This window comes from Amphimedon queenslandica, unplaced genomic scaffold (genome assembly GCF_000090795.2).
Source record: "Amphimedon queenslandica unplaced genomic scaffold, v1.1 AMPQUscaffold_13408, whole genome shotgun sequence".
Taxonomy (NCBI): Eukaryota; Metazoa; Porifera; class Demospongiae; order Haplosclerida; family Niphatidae; genus Amphimedon; species Amphimedon queenslandica.
Genome location: NW_003546356.1, coordinates 66,728 through 78,342, shown reverse-complemented (window position 1 = coordinate 78,342; position 11,615 = coordinate 66,728). Strand labels below are relative to the sequence as shown.

The 11,615-nt window shown below is 35.9% G+C and overlaps 1 long non-coding RNA gene across 1 annotated transcript; it reads right to left on the bottom strand.

Moving 5' to 3' along the window:
- Positions 1-9,333: 9,333 nt before the first annotated feature.
- Positions 9,334-9,564, bottom strand: LOC109581977 (uncharacterized). The gene is made up of 2 exons (XR_002184838.1): positions 9,528-9,564; positions 9,334-9,483 (listed from the first exon to the last, which is right to left on the bottom strand). It is a non-coding gene; the product is annotated as an uncharacterized LOC109581977 (long non-coding RNA).
- Between the last annotated feature and the right edge of the window lie 2,051 nt (positions 9,565-11,615).

The window sequence follows — 11,615 nt, the reverse complement described above, 5'->3', positions numbered from 1 at the left end:
ACTCAGGAAACCAGTGGTTGACACAGACAAGGAGAATCAGCAGTGTATTACACTTGAAGAAGTTCAAGATGGCGGAGGCAAGGCACCGATGAGGCTGTCGGTAATGAGCCTCTTAAAAAAATAAGGCTCAGTTTGTCACGAAAGAAAACTCCTTGTGAGCCTTTAATTGAACACAGCCAGCATCAGACTAGCCTGGATCCACAAGAGGGTGACGCTACCACGGTTTTGGAGGAGTCTAGGTTTGTTACCATTTCAACAACAAAACTTGAGATTTCAAAGAAAAAATACCTTCGAAAAACACTGCAAGAGCACACACATGGATATAATTGTTGGGGGGAAGGGAGTGTAGTTGGATGAGTCAAAGAGTGGGGATAATAGCTCAGAATCTGATGGAAAAGAGGTGACCTTTAAGATTTTAAGTGGATATACTTTCAACTTTTCATTTAAATAGACATAAACTGGTGCATGTGCAAGCTTTTCATTTATTCAATTTGTGCATTTATTCAATTTCTTCATTTATTCACATTTTTATTGAAAATTGTCATTTATTCAATCATATCTTGAATTGGGGCTATATTAAAAAATATCAACTCTGTTTCAGGTCTATATGCATGATATAGCTATGGTACTGTCCATTGACTTCCAAAGGCTATGAATCTCATTAATGAGATATATGTGACCCAATATGAGAAAACCAGGCTATATGCTCCAAAATTCAAAATTGAAATTTATGGTTTTCTTAATTAAGCAAAGTTTTTCCTATCTTTTGGTCCTTCTTCCATGTCATTTGACACATCTAGTGCTGAGTTATGCTTATTTATGCAACAAGAAGTCTAAACGAATGAAATTGAGTTATAGCCATTTTGTATCATTATATCTTGCATTATTTACATGGAGCACAACAAAAAGAAAGGTCTGTAAATGACCTCTTTCAAGTTACTTTTTGGAAAACTTGGTATCAAATGAAAGGAAATTCTTTATATAATACATTTTTGGTATAATCTCAGTTTTGATAAGGTACCACTGTCACAACTTTAAGAAGCCATATCTCTAATTGATAATTCCCGCAGACAGCCTGGTTTTCTCATATCGGGTCACATATATATATATATGTTTTGTTTTGTATTGACTGACCTGTCTATGTGTCCCTAAAACTAGAAGTTGGAAAAATTTACTTTTGTGAGAATGCAGCCCTCTCGCAGTCCTTTGGCCATTTCTCAATGACAACCTTTCTGATTCTTGTATTTTCTTTATTTGGGTTCAGTTCATTCTAGAGAAGTGTGCTAAGCACTGCTTTTCTTCTGCAGTGGGGTACAGCCTGGTCATATGTTCTTGCATCCACTTTTCAAGTACATATGTATTCCTTCATCCTTTAGATGTTGATAACATTGATGGTGATGATGAATCGGTAAAGGTTCTGGCTCTAGTTGGAAAAAAATGGTTGTTACAGAATGCAATTGTAGAATGCAACGGCTTTATAAGTTCTTGCCTCCTTCAAATTGCTTTATTGATTGTTTCTCTGCCATAGATGTGCCTATCTCCCTTTTAACGTCTATGCTGCACCGCACACTGACTAGCTGCGCACTAGTCTCCTTCCATGACAGTAGTCCTATTTCCTTTGTGTGTAGGTTAATTATTTTTTCTCGCAAATGGGGGGTTCAGTGTTAATGGTCACAGTAGATTTAGCATAGATTTACTCTATCGTCTTTAGTTTTAGCTTTATAGCAAATAAGTGGATTTGGACAAATTACTATAAACAGTATTTATTTTTGCTTCAGCTTTTTCCTATGTTATGACAGAAAAGGGAAGGCTTTTCTTCCTCAGACGTGCATTGGGTTTGATTGTTATGAAAACTAAGATATGCATTGAGAGAGAACAATGTAGATGTTAAGTTTAATTTACATAACACAGGGGCTTATCAAAGAACTGGAGAAGGGGGATCCTGAGGGTGCGCGAAGCACGCCACAATTTTGCCCACACCCACTTTTACGGCGGTAAAACGGCCTTTTCCTGCATTTTTGTCAATTATGGGGTGGGCCAAGATCATTTCAATTAGCATACTGCTATGTTACTGGTACTTCTGATTGCTCCTTAAAGCACTGGAAACTGCTGAAATCATGATAAGGGGGCTAGATAACGTTAAGAGGCTTGGTAGTGATGCAAGAGTCCAGGACTTCAGTAATTTTTTCTGAGCCCAGCCCTGAGGGTGGTGTTCAAGCTCCCTCAGCCCCCACTAAATACGCCTCTGATAACAAAAAATTTAAAAGAAACAAAGCTAAGTAGGATTCCAAATGACCAACGCAAATATGAAATGAAAATCCTACTCGTGATGCAAGTTCTACACTACATTGTACTTTTAATGTTGTTATGTAAGAATTACAGATCACTTTGCTATGTAAAATAGAATTTGCATCACTAGTAGGATTATGATTTCATAATTTCGTTGGTCGTTTGCAATCCTACTTAACCTTGTTCTTTAAACTTTTTATGTTCTTGTATGTGTTGATTTTTTTAATATTCATAATATTTCTTTAGTTGCCATTGTGATACTTGTTAATTTTACACAAACAATAATTTTCTTTATTATTATTACCATTGTTATGAATTTACATCATATATGACAGACAGCATTGCATAGAGATGCTGAAGGAGTATCAACTATCCTGATGAAAAGTGAAATTAATACTAGTCTTGACACAAGTCCTTGTTCAAGAAACTGTGAGCTGAGAGTGTCCATCTTCCCTACAATGTTGCAGCTATTCCCGTTCTTCCAGGCTGTTGTCATTCATATTATCATTGCATATCATAACATTAATTAATTGTTTGTTTTTTTTTAATAAAATCACACACTTGATAAAACAGTGACTTGTAAAATTAATACCTTCTTTTACCTGGAAACCTCCAGTAAAGTATTGCAGTAGTTGATTTCAAGCATAGTTTAGTGAAAAATTAAATTCCTTCTTCCAGAGATGCAGATCTGAGCATGCGTGACCAAATCCAAATTTTGGAGCACAGGCTTCTTTAATTAACAAAATGGCGGCATGTAGCTAAAATAGCTTTATGCAACAGTGACAGAATAACTTTTTCCTTACTTGATGAATGATCTAATGGGACATGGACCTGCGCATAGACTAATGGAGTAGATTGGTGTGAGAATTATCCTTGTAGCACCAATTGATACTGAGATACCCACCGACAACTGGATTGACAGGACTTCTGACTTGATGAAGATAAAAGGTGTCTAAACAAAACGGCTGGTTTGCCCACTTTTGCCTTTTCTTTTAGACAAGGTCTCGAGCCAAGCTATGGGTACCAATGGAGTCCTCTGGTCAAAATAACGTCCGCTATAAAAAGTCTGGTAAGCATAGGAGCTCGTTTTCCCAGTATAGCAAGGCTGCAAAAGTTGTGGCAGCCATTTTGTTTGGGGGTAAATCCTGCTTTGTGACGCTACCGCGTTACTAATACTGTCTAAGGCATTTGAATTTACAAAATTACATAAACCATGTCAAAATTGTAGTATATCACATGCACAGATAATGTTTCAAAATGCCATTATAGTGGGAAATTTCTGAGGAAATCAAATTTAGCGAATTGGTAAGTTTTGGCGATTAGCGCATTTTAACTTGACAAGTTTGTCACCACATATCATTGAGCATGGGTATAATGGCGAGAAACGGATTTGATTTGGCCAATGAATTTCATAAAGCCAAATTCGCTGAATTTAAAAGTTTTGTTATACGGTATGTTTAATAAAAACATGCATGTACCTCACATCTGGGTGTGGCTTCTAAAGCCAAGGCCTAGCACTTCACATTAGATTCCAGATATGCATCAACTAACGTACTTTTATAAATGTAACCATCATTGCAGCGCCATTAAAAGTGCACAATTCAACCAGATTTATGCTGAATAATAGTTATAGCACATTTCGGTACCTGTAGCTTGTACTGTATAATTCATAGACCTCTTGCACAAATGTAATCATGTTATGAATGCCCGTGCCATGGTGGAATGGGGAGAATGGAGAAAAAAATCTGAATAAGTTTTGCCATTCAAATTACAGGCTAGGAGATGATGAAGAACTCTTTAATAATCTACAGCCAAGTATCATTTCTCATCAATAGAAAATCCCACTTTGTTTCTGTATCTTCATTCCTTTTGTGTACATTCTTGCCACTTAACGTGGCTGACAGTCATAGCTGCACTCTTCCCCATTAATTAAATTTGTGCAAGAGCCTTATTGGCTGTCTGAGCTCCACCCCTTGTTGTTATTAGTCACACTGCTAGCACTGTTTTGTGCTATAACCAGTTTATGCAGCAGCGGATCTAGAGGGGGTTCTTTGGGTTCGTTTGAACCCCCCTTTTGGCTTACTTTGAAAGATTAGATTGGTTCTGAGAGTCACTTCTCAGTGCTAAGCTGCAGGCTAACTGTAGAATGCTAGATTTAAATTTTTCATAGCAATGATTGTGTAATTAGAGCTAGTTAGATACGTGGAAAAGGGCATGTTTTTGCGTGAAAATAGGGGCATGCTCAAAATTTCGGCACGCTTTGCGCACCCTGTATCTCCCTTCTGACCTGACTGAACTCCCCTTTTCATTCTGCTGCATCCGCCCGTTATGGTATACACTTACATGTACATGGATGCATTGAAGCAGAGCTGCCAACAACTGGAAGTCTCAATGTGTGAGGCATGCTGCTGAACACCCAGAACAGTGCCTCTGAATTGTGTGCATGGACTATTTAATTTTTTTATTTTTATCTTAAATTTTAAATTATTAATTATTAGTATTAGTTCAATAACACTGGGTGTGGTTTATCAGAGCTAGCTCAAACTCGAAGTAGAAGCCATCGTGAAGCTGATATGCATAAGAGCTTAAATGAGCTTTGTTGTATGTCATGGTGGCAGTTTTAGCCTTTCCAATAAACTCTTTCGTTGGCTCATATCTGTGACATGGCTCAGGATTTGCCAATTTTACTTGAATGATACTCGATAATGTGCCATCTAACTTAAGACTCGGCCTAAATCCAGTTTTGTTCTTTGTAATGAGGCTAAAAACCTCTTCAGCATTAGAATGTGGAATCACCAAGACTAGTAATGAGACTTTCGCTAGTCTGCCATACAAGAAGGAGCCATCTGAGCTTCTCATTGTGCTGATATGGCTCCAAATTATATCCATCCTGAAGTACCTTCTTATCTCTCCCCCATCATCTTGTTGTGACACTATTGCAGAATCCCATACCCTGTCAGGAATATCATTCCTTTCAAGCAGCTGAAAGGATATAAACACTTCAATGAGTCTTAAAAGCTCAGATGGAGAAGAAAAATTTAACAGGGTAGGGTACCTATAAAAGAATTAATAAATATTTATCAAGTAATAGCTGAAACATACCTATTAAGAAAATGCTCTACTTGTGAAAAAATAGCTGTTTCTCTTGTATCAAAGTTCAAAAACTGAGCACTTAGAAAGAGTTTCATCATGAAGTGGAAGGTTGGATATGGCATATTTTGCTGCTCTTTCATAGAATTGACGCACAGCATTGTAGAACATCTTCACTTGTCTATCTGAGATGTCACCCTCATCATGAAGCTTCCGCAATAGTGACCGCGTAACCAAACCAATGTGTAATGCATTATCTGGATGATATATATGGAATCAAAGTAAGGTATAGGATACAAACACATGAATGCATCCCATCCAATTGGTTTTTTCTCTCATCATAGGCAACAGCAGTCATGTTATCAGCCTCCTTTATAACTCTAACACTAAAAAACTTTCCAAACAGTGTTTTAAGGAAGTTATGGAGCCTGTCTGAGATAATATGTACAATTGAATCTTCACGCTGTAGAAGCAGATTCAATTGAACAAATGGTTGCAAGGCAGCTTGATAGAAAAATAGATGGACCTCAGTCATTGGGTCTGAATAACACCTATGTAACCGTTGAATTCTGTTGTTGCTCTCATTATCTATACAATAAGCATCACTAAAAACAAATTACAGATATGAATTATCTTGTGAAAAAAAATAAGACTTGAGTCCATCATACTGAGAAAGTGTTCTATTCACAGCTGTACTCAAGCTTAACCAACGTGTCTTCACATGCTTAATGAGTTGCCTGTAATTACTGTCACAGAAGGAACAAAATTCAGCAAGACCATTCTTTCTTTTGGTACTTTTATTGAAATAGAAGTAGTTATCAATTAGTAAATCTTCTACTTCAAACTTGGTACACTATAAAGTAGAGACACATTTTTAAAATATGTAAAAATTGAAGCTTCCTTGGGCAAATATTTCAGATGCTTTCAGTGCAGCATTATGAACTATGTAACAAGGACAGCCTATGAAGTATGTATTAGGGTTACACTGAAGGACATGTGTTCGGATGCAGTTTCTGACACCAAGGTTGACTGAGGTGTTGTCAACACCTACTCCAACACAGTGACTCCATGATACACCATTACTAGTGATTACTTCATCCATTTTTGAAAATATTGATTGAGCAGTTCCTGAATCAACACCTGTTAAGTGTTGGTAACATTCAGTATGAGTGATTATTTTTTACCTGTTGTGAGACACATATCAAGTAGTTGTGTTACAACTAATACACGTTGCTCATCAAAGAATCGAACAGTGAGAGGATTTATCTTTTCAAGTCCTGAATCATTCGAACCATCAATTGCAATGGAAAAAGGCCGAGACTTCATGACATCAATAAGTGTAACTTTAAAATATGGTGCAATAGATCCATTTAAAATGCATGTTGTTTTCATACGAGCTGCAGCATATCCTTTGGCTATCTTACTATCAGGAAAAATATCACTAAAAAGGGGACTAAGATGGTCTGCTACTGCCAGAGGAACATTGTGTTGCACAAGCAAGTTAGTCATTTTTACTTCTGCTCCAGTAATCTATATATGATACATGTATAACTGTAGCTGTGGTTTAGATTACTGTGATACTCACCTGATCTGTAAGTTGCTGGTTGACTGGCTGAAAGTTTAACTTTGTGTTAGCTTGAAGAGTTTTGGCATTATTCTTGTGTTGTTCAGACGAACTGTGTCTAATAATATCAGCTTCACCTTGATGGCTACATGAAAAATTTCTACAGCAAGTAGTGCAGTGAAACTGATAAGGGTTATCTTTGACTGGCTGCACAAAGGGCCACTTCTTTGTCCATGACTCTTGGAATTTTGTGTTGTAGATAGCAGCTCCACCAAACTTCTTACTTATACTGGTACCAGTATCATTTTCTCTACTTCTTTTCATAGTTCACAGGATCAAGAACTTTTACTGTTACAGCTGAACTTTAATACTTTATTAATGAAATTAATTTTAATTAATTTTAATAAGAATATATTAATTAAACTTAATTTTAATTAAACACAATTATTATGGGTGTGAAGGTGGGTGTGATTGAGTTGCACTGCATGCTGATGCGTGACTTCAAAGAAAGTAAGCGTGAGAGCGTGAGAAGAGTCTTTAATGCGTGAGTCTCCGCTGAATGCGTGAGAGTTGACAGGTCTGATTGAAGGTATATGCGGAAATGTTTTTATGGGAAAATTGCTGAAAATGGCTTATTCTTGAGGCTTAAATTCCCAATGAAGGTTTGAACAGACATTTGGAATGGAACTTATTAAAAATTAATTACAATTCATGCAAACACATCACTTACCTTATTATGAATTCTCTGACCTCTTAAGGTGTCTTGTTTCTGTACTGCTTTCTAATGGCAGGAACAGAAAGAGGGAGGGAGACAGAATTTACATTAAAATATAAAAAAATAAGCAACAAGTTGTATAATAGAAATGTACATGCATAGTTGAAACATCAAAGAAGATGCATAAAACGGAGAGAGAGCATGTATTATAATAAGGAATGCTATATCTATCTAGGCTATGTGACGAGGGAGAGGTGGCTAACTGACTATGGATATACATGTATACTATACATTAAAACACAAAAAATATGCACTTCACAGAATCTGTAACTATTGTACCGTATAGCTGGAAAATTAGGCAGAGAATTAAATTTGGCGGATTGGCGGTTCAAAATAAAACTGCCAATAATATAACCGCCAATAATAATTGCAATTTCATGGGCGGGTTGATTATACTAATAATTGCCGTATTTCTCACTAGTTCAGTCACAAAGTGAAGACTGTGGGTAAGGACAGCCATGCAGCAGCTTGTAGAAAAGCTATGTGTGCTTAAAAAAAAGACAAGATAGTCAACCGCCAAATTAAATGTGACAATAATTGACAAAAGGTACCTTATGGCGGATAGGAAAATTGGTGTTTATAGCCTAAAAAATCCAACTTCCTGAGCTCCAATTATCATTAAATTACTCCAGAGGATGCAAAAAGTTACTATGTAACTTTTAGAAACAATTGTTGACTAACAGAGCACTCACAGGTTGATTTTTTTTATTATAATACTGAATTTAAAAATTCACTGTAAGGTACCTTTTGTCAATTATGGTCCATATTTAGACAGTTTTGATGCAAAACTGCTAAAGGTTTAGACCGCCAAATTTTTGGCCATACGGTATCTTTCTATAGGAATTCAAGCAAATATAGCAAATTATGCATCCAATTCAATTTAGTTAAGCTACATTTAGATGCAGATGTACATGTACCATTGGTTGTCAAGGTATTGATGTATGTGCTATAGTTTTACAGTTTTATGCAAAAAGCCACCATACTTGCTTATGGATTAAAAAAAAGATGTCAGCTGCAGGGCTCCATTTTTAATGTAGCCTGTATAAAAGGCTACATTACATTATTTACACTGCAGACTTGCATGTGGTTTTGCTATGCTAATTATACTACAAATTGTATACAGTGAGTTACTGCAAGTAATTTTTTTCATTTAAAATGTTTAGAGATATTGAGCTGTGCCATTGGCCTTAGCTTAATGCTAAAGTTGATTACAAATGTTAACTTGAGCAGTACATGACACTTTTGGTATACATGTAAATGTATATGCATTCTTATCCCTTTTCCTAACACAAGTAATTCGCAAAGATTAATCCTTTGGACAACTTTTTGAATTTTTTATGTTGTCATGGAAATCATCAATTATTCGACGCCACACCTCTTGACCACGCCCAATCAGCCATTTTGATCGTTTTTCATGGAGTATCTTTGTGCCTTTCAAGAGCTCTCAGTAGACCTGCAAGTTCTATTCCATTCACTTAAAAGTGCTCCAAAGCACCTAAACTGCTTGCACCTACATAGATTTTAGCTGCTGCATTTACTTACAACCAGTTTCATTGCCTTTACAATATCATCAACAAATAGTCAACTTTTTGCAAAAAAATAAAATAAAATAAAATAAGTGTTGAATAGCAATTATATCAAAGTGCCGACAAAGCATTCTTTCACTTTTCTATTCTTTTCTATGGTTTCTATTTTACCACTAATATTATTCAATACCAATTTCTGCCAAGAAGGTGTGGTTTCCTGTAACACGCACGTGTTTGCCCTAAAAAGAGGCGTGGTAATTGCTTTTTTATTAATTGTTATTACCTTGTTGTAGTTCTACAACAAATTGTCAGGCAAAGAGTTATATAGATTGTTCAAAGAATATAGTTTGGTATTTATAGCCAAGATACGTTTAGCTTGGCTATATGCCTTGGCAGCTAATTTTATATTTTTTGCAAAAGATTCAAGATCTATACAAGGTAAGCTTTATTTTGTTATAAAGATTTGAGGTATCAGCTACAATAAGCCCTTACTTATGCTGTGCCTAATGCAGTAAATGAATAAGCCCACTTGTTAAATAATAGTACCTGCCAGTATGTTTAGGTACAAATAGCGTATGAGAAGACCCAAAAATACTAATTAACAGCAAACTCTATGCTACTATGTAATGTCCATGTACATTGTACATAGCCACCCCTTTCTGGTCACTAAGGTTACACCACAATAAATCTGTCTCTCCCCCCTCTTTCTCACATGTGTGTATAACTACATACTTCATACATCATTTTTATAGAAACTTAATTTTATAAAGCTCTTTCATTTTGATTAACATAATCTGATCATAATTCAGCTTAGAGGGAGGATGAGAGAAAGAAAAATAAGTTTAATAAGCCAATACACTATCTCTATTATTTGGGCGGTAGCCTATATGTGGGGTTGAGGTTGATTTTTCAAGGTGGCGGCATAATTTGCAATTTTCAAACGCTTACCACTCTTTCATCTTATGTTGTACAGCCTTATAAATGGCTTAGATTGGCTCACCTTTACTAAGCAATTCTCCTGGTACCTTTATAAAGGCCTCATTGCAGCGTGACCACTTCTGGAGAATAGGCCCAAATTCAAACTTCTGCAAAATTCTTTGGACTTTTTCTTCTTTCATCTTCTGTCACCACGGAAATCATTGAAACTACATAGCCTCTTGTGATGGCTTTTATATCATTCCTTTGACCTTGGATCTAGGACAAGACAAGTGCTTTCATTATTTGACTGAGATCAAGTTTGTATAAATACCCCTTACAAGTTTACAAGTAAATCAAGTAATTAAAACAAGTTTACAAGTAATCAATACCCCTTACAAGTTTACAAGTTTACAAGTTTACAGATTTACAAGTTTCCATAATACCCCTTTCTTTTTTAGATGCTACTTTGAAAATTACATGCGCAAAGTTGCCAAAGCTACGGTACTCTAGTCAGTGGAGTGTAGTCTGCTTGCACAGTCGCTTCAATCTTTTCTTGATCTTTGCTAAGGTTATTTGCAAGTCTGTGCCAACTGCTCAAACTAAGAGATCACCAGTTCTTTTAAGAGCAAATAGGTAACACAGGAAGATCATGACTCTCAGACAGAAAACACGTTTTCCAGACAGTTGCAGCTCCGACGGCGTGTGGAAGGCCTTAATTGTTTTGTGGGTCTTGTTTTTCTACCGTGACAACCAAGCTTATACAATGAGCCCATAATATTTTATATGCCTATGCTTTTGATTAAAATAGGTGTGGGTGACATGACGCACGAGTGAGTTAAAATGGGGTCTTTAAGTAAACGAAAAAACAAATTACTGTGAGCATTGTTGTGATTATGTCTGAACAAGTACGTATCGTCATTATCAATTTGAAGTTGGAAGAAATAAAAGAATGAAAGTGATGGATGAAAATGAAAGTAGCGAAGTAAGCACTTCAGTTTAACTGCAAATCAGACCCATTTTTAACCATTATGCTGAAACTTATTTATGTTATACTTTATTTGTCTTACTGTGCATTAGATGTAAATTATATCTTTTTTGCTGGAGTAGAAATTAGGAACTGACATCAACAATTCATTAAGCAATATTATGATTGATGTATGTTTATGCCACCACAAGAGTTAGAATCCTTTTGAAAATTATGAGCTCCGGATTGCAGACACTGATGAATTTTGCCAGAACACTAATAAGTGCATTAGAAATTATTTAGGTAAGCATGATGCAAAATAAATATAATTGAGCATCAGCTGTAATTTTTGGACTGCATGAACAGATAAGTTTTTATAATTGCTGAAAAGTTTTACTAATTGAAAGTATATAGAATACCAGAACTTACAATGATATAGATTTTCTAACGTGAATCTAAAAATAGTAATGTAAGTATTGTTAATCAAAG